The following is a 12209-nucleotide window of genomic DNA, read 5'->3' on the forward strand; positions in this document are numbered from 1 at the left end:
CAAATGAATCATTAACAACATTTACTCATTGAAACACCATGGGTTAAGTGCGACACTAGAGCATCAAGAGTTAACTCAACACATCAAAGAACTCTTTCAATTACTTTGGTCATTGTGGAACCTCAACTCTCCCTAAGCAAACCTCACCTTTAGAATAGTGGCACGCAAAATGAGGTTAATGGAAATTCACTCATCTCTCTCAAAAAAAAGTCACAAGTCCGGCTCTAAGTACCATATGCTTGCCCCTTATGTGAGTATCCACTAATGTAAGCTTCATTCAACTCAAGATCATATAGGGCTTTTGTGGAAACATTGTGAAGGCTTTTGGTTCAAGGTAGGGAATGTTTTGGTCTAAGTAGGTTCCATCTTCCCGTAAGCACTTATTTTGATTCATTTGGCACACATTCACTTGACTCTTTGAGTCATTTCACTTCTTTCTAAGGGGTTAGAGAGACACACTGTCACTCTTTCTTATGCATTTCAAACCTTGTCTCCTTTTTCAACTTTCCACACCTTTCATTCTTTGCTTTTCTTGAATCCCTTTTTATTCTTTTTCACATTGGACATTCGTTTTGTATTTTTGTTTTTCTCTCTTTTTTTCATTGCCTTTCCTTTTCTTCATTTTTTTACCTTTTTACCACTTTGTTGCAATCCTCGTCTCTCCCCCCAAACTTATATGTTTGACTATCATAAAACTTTTTCCCCCTGTTGCTAAGATGGTAACTGTTAGAACTGTTATTGCTATTCTGTTGGTATATGTGGATGATCTGCTAATATCAAAAAGTAGCAGTAGCCTAATACATGAGGCGAATGAGACTATACACAAAAACTTTAAGATGAAGGACCTAAGAGAGCTTAGATATTTTTTGGGAATTGAAGTGATGTGATCCAACAAGGGTATTTTACTCAATCAGAGAAAGTACGCCTTACAATGAATCTTAGAAGTTCGTCTAAGTGCTTGTAAGGCTGTATCAACACCAATGGAACAAAATCACAAGCTTACCACAGTTGACTATAATAAACATGTTAGCAATTTTAATGATGCAGAATTGCAGGAAGCCAATAGCTATCAACATTAATTGGCAAGCTATTTTACTTGACAATTACAAGGCGAGACATATGCTTTGCAGTCCAAGTGTTGAGCCAATTCATACAACATCCTAAGGAGTCACATATCGAAGCAACTTTGAGAGTTGTCAAATATGTTAAAAAGAGTCCAAGATTGGGGATTCTGTTGAAAGGTGGAACTGCTAGTGATCTCACAACATATTATATGACATAGATTGGGAAGCCTGCCCAAGCACCAGGAGGTCAGTCACAAGTTATGTGGTGAAACTTGGAGATTCCCAACTGTATACGGTGAAATCGGAGGGTCCAATTTCTCGTCGTCGAGGCACCTCAGAAGACCATCTCGAAGTCTCGAGACTACAAGGTCATGGTCGAGTTCTCCTCCCTCGAGGTTCGTCGACGCCCGATCTTGGGATAACGTTGACTGCGACTAGGGTAGAAATGGGGATTTACCAAGGCATGTGGCTAGGACTGACAGGGCCTAGTGGACTACCCTAAACCTTAATCAGGATGTCTTCTAGTTGTCCCATCTCTGCTTCTTTATCATTAATGTATTTTGTACTATGTTGGAATTCCTCTCCTATATAAAGGGGATCCTTGTCATTTTGCAAGGTCCTGTTGCTCCAGTGACTCCACACGAAATATACAAGAACATTCCCTTTGCTTTCTAACATACACTCTTGATATTATTGCTTTCATTTATTATATTCATTGTTGTTCATCATTTATTGCTTATTATTGGCCATAAAGAGCCTTTGTTGATTTTATTATAACTGTTAGCCATACTTTGACCACCCCCGATAGCTCCCAACCGAGCTCCAGAATCGACCTCGAGGCCCCGATAATTAGCCTATCGGTTTGATTATCACCCTATCTTTAACTCTCATTTCTTTTCTAAGTTTCACATACATAGTGTCATCTGCTTAACAAACTAGCATAAAAATAGATCACGTATTTTTAGAATCCCATAATCAAATTTAATTGTTATTACCATTTTCACGGTAAATAATTTGGCCCACTGTGGGGCTAAAAATAATTGTGACTATTTTCTTGCTGGTTTAGCTACATAACGGAAGTTATTTTTCACGCTTTTTCTTGTCCAAGATCTTCTATTTCAGGTTGAAATGTCTAACTTGGTGAATGGAGGTGAAAACAACAATCTTGAGGACCACGGATAAAACGGTGTGGTTGTTCCAGGTGTTGGTGTGCCACCACAAAACCCTGGGAACGCACCGGAACCAATCCCCATGGATGCGGTCTCATGCGACGCCCAACACATCGATATAATCTCCCACACTGATAGGAGCGTGCACCAAGGGGATCCACAAGAAGCTCAAAAAACCCCAATCAGGGAAGAACGGGAGGTTAGACTTCATGTTATTTTTGAAATGTTGCAGGCATAACAGCTGGCTATTGCTCAGCTACAAAGTCACCAGGAAACTCCTAGCACGATAGCACCTGGGATAGCTCCCCCAGCTGAATAGGTACCAGAGAGATCGAGCAACAACGGGTCAATGACCTATCCTGTCATCATAAAAATGCTCGAGGACCTCACCAGAAAGATCGAATCGGGCAAGAAAATAATAGAGTCCAACGACAAGAAGGTCGAGACTTAAACTCTAGGGTCGACCAAATTCTAGGAGCACCCCCGGTCCTGAAAGGTGTGGATTCGAAGAAGTTCATACAAATACCGTTCCCAGAGGAAGCGGCCCCGAAACCCATTCCAAAGAAGTTTAGACTGCTAGAGCTCCCAAACCTCAGACCCGAACTAGCACGTTACCGCTTACACCTGTGCAGTAAAGGGCAACGACATAAAAGACGACGAGATCGAGTCCGTCTTGTTAAAGAAGTTCGGGGAAACACTCTCGAAAGGGGCCATGATGTGGTATCACAACCTAGCTCCTAACTCCAAAGACTCATTTTCCATGCTGGAAGACTCCTTTATAAGGTCACATGCCGATGCCATCAAAGTAGTAACAAGGAAATCTAATGTGCTCAAGATCAAGCAGATGGAGAGCAAAATGCTGCAAGAGTTCGTATCTCGATTTCAAACAAAACGAATGTAACTACCACAAGTCTCCGACGACTAGGCAGTGCAGGCCTTCACTCAAAGTCTGAATGAACAAAGCTCAGTGGCTTCAAAGCAGTTGAAACAAAATTTGGTCAAGTATCCCGCTGTGACTTGGTCGGACGTCCACAACCGATACCAGTCTAAGATCAGGGTCGAAGACGACCAGCTAGGATCCCTCTCGGGCTCAGTATACCCAAGCAGGCTCCTGACAAAGGAACCAAAGACAAACAAAGAAAGATATCAACTATACACTAAAGATAGAAGGAATGCCCCGAGGCGCAACCCACCTCGCAACGATCGAAGGATAGACCGAGGACAGAATCCTGGGGGACTCATCAACAGATCCGGATTCGGTAGGAACGCGGGGACAACATAGGTGCCTCGCTTATTAGAGTACAACTTCAACGTCGATGTGTCAGATATCGTGTTTTCCATCAGCAAAATCAGAGACGCCAGGTGGCCCAGGCCTGTACAATCAGATCCTTCACAAAAGAATCATACTTAGTGTGCGAATTCCACAACACGCAAGAACATAGACCGAGTATTGATGGAAACTCCGGGAGGAAGTTGCCCGATTACTCCATAATGGTCACCTTCGAGATTTCCTCAGCGACCGAGCCAAAAATCAGTTTCGAGAAAGAGAAACAACCAAAAAGAACAAAGTGGATGAGCCACAATATGTCATCTACCCAATCTTTTGAGGCAGCCGCCACTAGGCTCCACCAAAGTCTCCACTAGTAGGGGGACTAAAAAATAAGCCAACGATAAGATAGTGACCACGAGACATGCCCTCGGTTGTATCCGAATAAAGGACCATACTATGTCCTCCAAATGAATGCCAAGGTTCGAAGGAGCCATCACCACTAAGGTATAACCATCTCCCTTTTCATTTTATATTTCATACTAACCCTTATGCAGGTGCCCGAACGAAGCAGTCAAAGCGCTAACCCTGCTCGAAGACCTTAAGGTTTTAAAGCATCTGTTGCACTCTTTTCCTTCGGCCGAGTTTTTATCCCGAAAAGGGTTTTACTGGCAAGGTTTTTAACAAGGCAACAACCACATGCTACCTAAGGAAGACTCAACAAGTATTCGAGGCTTCTTTTGCAATCAACATCGAATATTGGGGGGCATCCCCCCCGGAAGGCCATCCGCTCGAAAAATCCAAGAAACACCAAATGGGGTCCTAATAGGAAAATGATGTACTGGGCCAAACGGTCGAACGAACTGTGTCCAAATAGTGGGCCCCCGACGGTGAAAATATGTACACTTGTACCAAAAATTGAAGAATATCTTTTATCGAAGTATCTCACACTCCAAAAGAAACTCGGCACCTTCGCAAAAAGGACTCCTCCGCCGAAAACGTCCCGAACACTCGGGGACTAGCGTCAACAATTCAGCACCTGAACGACCTCCGGGTCGGGACTCTAAACTCATAAGCCCTCAATGAGGCAACGTGAGAACCGCGAAATGTCTCCAAGGCCAAAAGTGTCCCGAATACTCGAGGACTGGCATCAAAATCTCAAAAATTGCACGACCCCAGGGTTGGGATCTCCGAAATCATAAGCCCTCAATGAGGCAATACAAAATTTACAAGTAACGGCTGCCGAGCCAAGATACCCTCGATGACTCGGGGACTATCACCAAATTCCATTCATTAAAAAACCTGAGGCCATAAGACCCGAGCGGGCAGACTCGGTCTTGTAAGACCTACATAAGGCATCAACTATATCTGTAAGACCTCAAGCAAGGCATGAACAATACCTGTAAGACCTCAATAAAGGCATGAACAATACCAAGTATCCAAAACTGTAAGACCTCAAAGGCATGTTAAACTTGTAAGTCCTTACTAAAGGCATAAGCCCGATCTCAAAGTTTCGGCTATATATCGAACTTGTATGACCCCTAAAAAGGCATACCCTCGATATAGATGCTGAAACTACTTCACTCGGGACTTAAAGGCTCCGGTCGAATGAAAATGACTCCGATCACAAGGTTGTACCAGCCAAACTAACGAGACTCGGGGATGCCCGACCGTCGCTACAAAATCACAGGCCTTCAATTACTTCAAATATACTTAGAAAAGAATCGGTTAAACAGGATACCCTTGACATATGCAAAAGATCTTTGACCACGTCAGGTCCTGAACATCAACTTCGAGATACTCAACCTCTAAGACAAACCTCCCGAGGTGCACGATCATCGCCATATAACGACTCACAATCGAGGTTTTTTATTAAACCGTTGAAGAGTTAGGCAAAAACTATTTAAAAAAGTACTTAACGAGGGAAGAATAAAGCCTACACAAAAGGTCGCATCGACCCAAGGCGTAAGAGACACTGTCGCTAGCCCGCATATATAAAAGGCCGCATCGACCCAAGGCGTAAGAGCCATTGTCGCCAGCCCGCACAAATACAAAACTTGAGGGTTAAATGAGCTCGAGTCGTAACCCAATTCGGAGACTAAACCCAAAATAGTTAACCAAATATGCCCAAGAGCAAGGCGTAAGAACCATTGTCACCAACCCACACTAAAAGGCCGCATCGGCCCAAGGTGTAAGAGCCATTGTCGCCAGCCCACATAAAAGGTTACATCGACCAAGTGTATAAGAGCCTATGGGCCAGCTTAACAAGCCCTAGGGCCATATCACGAATCTAAGGATTACTACCAACTCAAAGGTCATTTGATCTGGCCAAAATCTCGGCAAAAAGAAACCCGAAAGATACAAAAATCGCAAGGTTTCCCCTTTATACATACATGCAATAAAATACAAGCTCTATTTATAGCATACTGTGAAAGCGCTATATACAAAGACAAAGAAAGAAAACAAATGTCCCCCTTGGGGACTATGGCCCGACGACCGCATCCTTGCCATCTTCGGCATCAGATAGAATGAACTTGGCGTTATACTCATCCGCCTTGTCTTGATCGATCTCCCCCGAAAGATCGAAACCCCTGGCATGAATTTCCTCGAGAGTTTCCCTTCAAGATTTGCACTTTGCGTACTCTTTACTGCTGCTCGCACGACCAAGAGTTCTCCTTAGCTCAGCTCTAGTAGTGGCAACACTCTTTAAATGGGCCACCGCTTTCTCGTCCGCCCTAGTGCTACACATCACAACCTCAACTCGAGCATTCACCACCTCGGCCTTCACCTTTGAAATCTCGGACTCGAGCCTTGTAATCATGTTTGCCCGCGCAGAATCGCTCGCACGAGCAGTCCAGATTTGCGTCTCCAGGGTGGAAACTTTAGCCAAAGCACTCTCCTTGGCCATAACTTGGGCATCTACATGGGCCCTGCAGCTCGTCGAACTCATGTTTTGCCCTGCCAACTTCGCCCTAGAGTCGTTCCAGCTCCTCCGTTTTGCTCTCCAACTGAGATATCGGAACATTAATCTCCGTAAATGAAAGGAGGAGCATACGTCAACATGAAATACAAGATACCTGTCTCTTGAGGAAGCTCTCGCGACTCCGACTTCGATCCGCCTCACACCACAGGGATACCAGCTCGCTTTCCTTTTTCGCACAAAGAAGATTAAGGGATTTCTCCCTATCCGAAGCTTTATGTAACTGAGCCTCATAGCAAAGTAGCTCGGATTTGAGCCTGTCAAAGGCCTGCAAAAAAAAAATTCAATGAGAAAGGAAGAGTGTGAAATCAGAATAATCCTATGCCGGTTACCAAAGCTTACCATAAAGCCGAGCCGCTGAGCCTCACCAAAGGCCGAGCCAATGTCCAATGGCTTAGTATCCCCTGAAGCGCCTTTTGTCTGGAGAAGAAGAAGGCACCACGTGCTCCTCACTCTTTGAAGCACCATCAGTAGAAACAGGGAATGTTCTTTCAAAAACGGGAGCCTCCAAAACCGGATGATCGGTCGAATCGCCTCTCTTGAACCGCTGCGAGCCTCCTCACACCGTGGAGATTCTTTTCGTTTATCATCGACCCTCGACCCCTAGGCCAACAGTCTCTCCTCCTCCCCCAGAGGACATGGCCTCATCTGGGAAAAATCTCCAATACCTAAGGCGGCTAAGTTAGTATGCTAAAAAGAAAAGTACCATTCTGGGGAAATAATCCACCAAGCGCCTACCATGATGCTTTGCTTCCCATCTTCCCTTGGACAGGTCTCACCACCTGTGCTTATCATAGGTCGAACAAGCGGCCAGTTTACGAGACCACTCGGCCAAATTCGGGACCTCGTTCGACAACCAAGGAGTCACTACAAAAAAAATGAAATAGAAAAATGTCGTTATGGATCCGCCTCCACACAAAGTGATAAAAATACAGGTATGACACTTACGTGTGAAATTCCATTTCTCAAGAAAGGGTAGAAACTCTCCAGGAATGATATCGATCATCCGAGCTCGAATGAGTCGGCTCATCCATCCTCGGTCTTTATTATTTTCGTCATCAACAGCAGGAAACCTGGTGGATCGACGCTACAGAGTAATCAAACTCCGATAATGCAGCGACCGATATAACCTCACGAGATGACTGAGGGTAAATTCGAGGCCGACCTTCTCTGCAAAGTATCTTATAGTTTGCATTATCTTCCAAAGGGATGGGTGAGCCTACGCCAAGGTAACCTAATATCTCCGACAGAACTCAAGCACGACCCCATCGGGGGGCCCCAATGTAAAAGTGTGCGTATACACACTCAAAAACCCCTCGATGTAGGTCATGATTCTCTCTTCAGAGGAAGGTACTTGTAGCACCACTCCTTCTCCCCATCCATAGTCTTTTCTGATCATTTTGAGGTGCTCCTACCTTACTGATGAGATGAACCTCAACACGTGCTCCCTATGTCCTTGAACATTGGGAGGTTTCTCCAATGTAAAGTCTTTCCTTGAGACAAAGCACCTCGAGGCCCGCTCACCAGGCACCGACGGTGTACCACCGAGCGGACGCGGAACAGAGGCAGAACTCTCCTCTCCTTGATGGGTGGATATCGACGTAGCAGTCATGGCTATGATAACATAAGAGGAGGAAGATATAGATCTGGGCAAAGATTTTAAGTTGAAGCAACGGGAGAACTAGCGCAAAGCACCAAGTTCTATGGAAGAAATAGTTACTCAGAGTAGCAGAATCTCCACTAAGGAAGCAAGTGAATAAATATATAGGGGAAAAGCAGCGATTGCTCGCCTACCTAGGGGCCAATTAATCCTGGCCATGGTAACATCACTTCTTCCTTAGGAAATGTACTAGAGGGACCACCCGGGGCCCCCTTTATCAACTCTCATGAATGCTACTACCCCACGAGAGTCGAGAGGTATCAAGACCTCGGGGGCTTTTTGCTATCACAAGAATCGGTCCCACAGAAGCTATCAACCTAACTTCAATATAGGACCCGATTTTAGGGGTCCCGATTACTACAATAATGGGATCTAAAGAGTTAATATTAAAATTTGAAGAATAACTCAGCAAGAGCAAGGAGATATAAAAAACAGAAATACTTGGGGCAGAAAAACTTTTTTGCATTGCCAAAAATATATTTACAAGGGACTTCTTTACAAGACTCATTCCATCGGGAGTACATGCACAGAAAGAAAAAAGAAAAAATCAAAAGCGACACAAGGCCTACTCTTCACTACCACTATCCTCTGAGCCATCTCTAGGATCTTCGTCTGAAGTGACCAAGAGCGCCGATTTTCTCTCTGCCTCTAGGGCCTCCTCAATCTCGACTGAAAGATAGACACCTCTGGTTCTGGCCCCCTCCAAGGATTCCCTCATCGCCTTCGCTCTAGCATGCTCGATAGCCCGAGCCAGTTTCTGCTTGGCCCCAATGGATATCTTACCGGCTATTTGATTCACCGTGACTGCGTCCTGTAGATATGTAGCAACTTTTCATTCAATATCGGACTTGGTCGAAGTCAGAACAACAACCTTCTTTTGAGCATTTTGAAGAAGATCATGGGTCGATGCCAACTCCGAGGCCGCCATCCTGTTTCGTTCCCTTAGCTCGAGGATCTCTGCATCCTTTTACCCGATCAGCGAATCCCTTTACATGACCTACGAGGGGAAAGGTAAACTAGTCAGTATCGGGTTATGAGAACAAAGGGCGGACTCATGCATAACAAAATACCTGCTCAGCAAGACTAGCCTTCTCTCGGAGTGCTCTCTCTAAAGCAGCCCGGAGCTCGCCTAATTCTTTCTCCTTTCGGGCGGAGTAAGCCTTCGACTCTCATAGTCCCAAGGTCAGCCTCTCAAAATCTTTTTCACAGCACAAAAGCTCCTCATTAAGCCTGGAGAGGGCATGGTCATACATCTCCTTACACTACAGCAAAATAGAAGAGTTAGGAGAACGAAGAATAATGTTCGAGGCTAAAGGAAATATATGTAAAACAGCTATCACCTACTGCATGAACCTCTTCGCCGCCTTGACAGAGCCGGGAGCGTCAAGATCGATGTTCTCGCTAACATCGTCAAGAATATAGCCAAGCATGCCTCCCCCTTGAGAGGACCCCCGGTTTTGGCGGTATTCGTATCCTGAGCATCCCTTAGCTCCCCTGACGAGAACTGAGGGCCCAAACTGAGACCATCTATGTCATCAATGTCTCCGATGGGCAACTCCTACCCCTGAAAAGCTCTGGGTCCCCACCTTTCAGGATCAACACCGACGGTCCCCCTAGAGGAAACTACACCAAATTCGGTCGTGGGATCTGGGGCCACATTGATACCCTCCTCGGAGGTCTTGGATTCACGGGACCGACCTGAGTCGGCCCTCCCTGATTTAGAAGCCTACGGTCGAGGCACCTGTGAAGCTCCCGCACCCGACCTCGTCTTCTGTGCCAACCGGCACTTGCCCTCATCATCATCATCATCATCATCATCCTCATCCTCAACACCGGGGCTTGCTCTGAAAGTTGAAGCCGAGGTCCTAGTAACGGCTCGAGGCTTGCGTGACTTAGGTTTCTTTGTCACGAGAGGATCGGTAGCCTCCTTACCTTTCTTTTTCTTGCCCTTGGCAGGCTCCGAAGTCTCCATCTCGCCACCAGGGGGCGGCCTCATCTGCATATTTTCACCAAGACTTGCACGAGTGTAGTAACCATAATTTATCAGCACAAAAGATACGGGGAGAAACATAAATCTAAGGCATAGGTGGTAAGGAAGTTTTACCATGATTCTTGGCCACCCATCGCTTCTTAGCCAGGTCGGGCCAAGACCGAACAAGATATGGAAACGTGGTTTCCAACCGTTCGATCCATCCCAACAAATCCGAGACCGCTTCGAGTTACCAAGTAGTAGCTGCAGAAACCAAAAAGAGGTCATTTTTTGGAGGAAAGGAAAGAAAATCACAAAACATGTCCAAGGGAAAAGATGCTTACGCTGTGTGTTCCACTTCTCCGGGAACGGCATCCTCCCGGTCGGAATAGTGTCTGAGGTCCTCACCCGGATGAACCTACTCATCCACCCTCGATCTTTCTCCTCGTCGGTGCTCGAGAAAAATGATTTTTTGGATTGATGGTGAAGCCTGATCAAACCTCGATAAAATCGAGGGCTGTACAACCTAATCAAATGGTTGAGGGTAAAGGTCTCACCCGCAACCCCATTAGAAAAATGGCGGAGCATCAAGACTATCCTCCAGAAAGAAGGATAGATTCGATCGAGCGTCACTTGATAGTTGTCACAAAAATCGAGGATAACCGGATCTATCTACGGGGGAGGGTATTTAGAGGAATCGATAGGACCCAAAGTGAACGGGTAAGTGTATACATGAAGGAAGCCAGCCTTGTGATCCTTTATATTCTCATCAGGGCTGGGAATCTCCACCTTCACTACCTCACTCCATTGGCAGTTTGTCTTCACTATCCCTACGTTAGTCACAACACTAATGTATCGGGACACGTGTTTGCATCGGCCCGGTGTGGATGAAGTGTTATCGATGGTAAAGTCCTTCGACATATCAATCTTGGTGGGAGTACATTGTCCCAAGTTAGGTATCACTTTGGATTTCCCTTTAGATGTTCGAGATGAAGAGGCAGTCTTGTCTTTCCGAGGAACTGTCTTGGAGGTTCTGCCATGATGATGGTGAAATTTCTCTAAGGATGCAAGTAGGGATGGGTCTGGCTTTGCAAATCTGAAGTAGTTGGGAACGTAAGAATTATCCAACAATTGGTGCCTTTATAGGAGCCGTGTGGGAAGTGGAAGGGACGAACTAGTAGCGGTTTGTGGGCTTCTTGATAGTCACGTCTAACGGCGACCCTTGCATGGTTTTTTGGGCATGGAAATTAATGCTCTGATAGGCTGACGTCGCAATGATGATGCCCTCAGATTAAAAGCTCATAATCATTTCTTATCGTTCCTCTCTAAGAAATGCGGGGACTATCTGTATACGGTAAAATCAGAGGGTCCAATTTCTCGTCATCGAGTCACCTCAGAAGACCATCTCGAAGTCTCGAGGCTACAAGGTCATGGTCGAGTTCTCCTTCCTCAAGGTTCGTCAATGCCAGATCTTGGGACAACGTTGACCGCGACCACAGTAGAAATGGTGAGTTCCCAAGGCACGTGACTAGGAATGACAGGGCCTAGTGGACTACCCTAACCCTTAATTTGGATGTCTTCTAGATGTCCCATCTTCGCTTCTTTATCATTAATGTATTTTGTACTATGTTGGGATTCCTCTCCTATATAAAGGGGATCCTTGTCATTTTGTAAGGTCCTGTTGCTCCAATGGCTCCACACGAAATATACAAGAACATTCCCTTTGATTTCTAATATACTCTCTTGATATTGTTGCTTTCATTTATTATCTTCATTGTTGTTCATCATTTATTACTTATCATTGGCCATCAAGAGCCTTTGTTGATTTTATTAGAACTATTATCCATTCTTTGACCCCCCGATAGCTCCCAGCCGAGCTCTGAAATCGACCTCGAGGCCCCTGAATAGGCAAGCTCGAGGCCCCGATAATTAACCTATTAGTTTGATTATCACTCTATCTTTAACTCTCATTTTGTTTCTATGTTTCACATACATAGCCTTACCTGCTTAACAAACTAGCATTAAAATAGATCACGTATTTTTAGAATTCCATAATCAAATATAATTGTTATTACCACTTTCACGGAAACACCTGCTACC

The sequence above is a fragment of the Nicotiana tabacum genome, chromosome 10 (genome assembly GCF_000715075.1).
Source record: "Nicotiana tabacum cultivar K326 chromosome 10, ASM71507v2, whole genome shotgun sequence".
NCBI classification, from domain to species: domain Eukaryota; kingdom Viridiplantae; phylum Streptophyta; class Magnoliopsida; order Solanales; family Solanaceae; genus Nicotiana; species Nicotiana tabacum.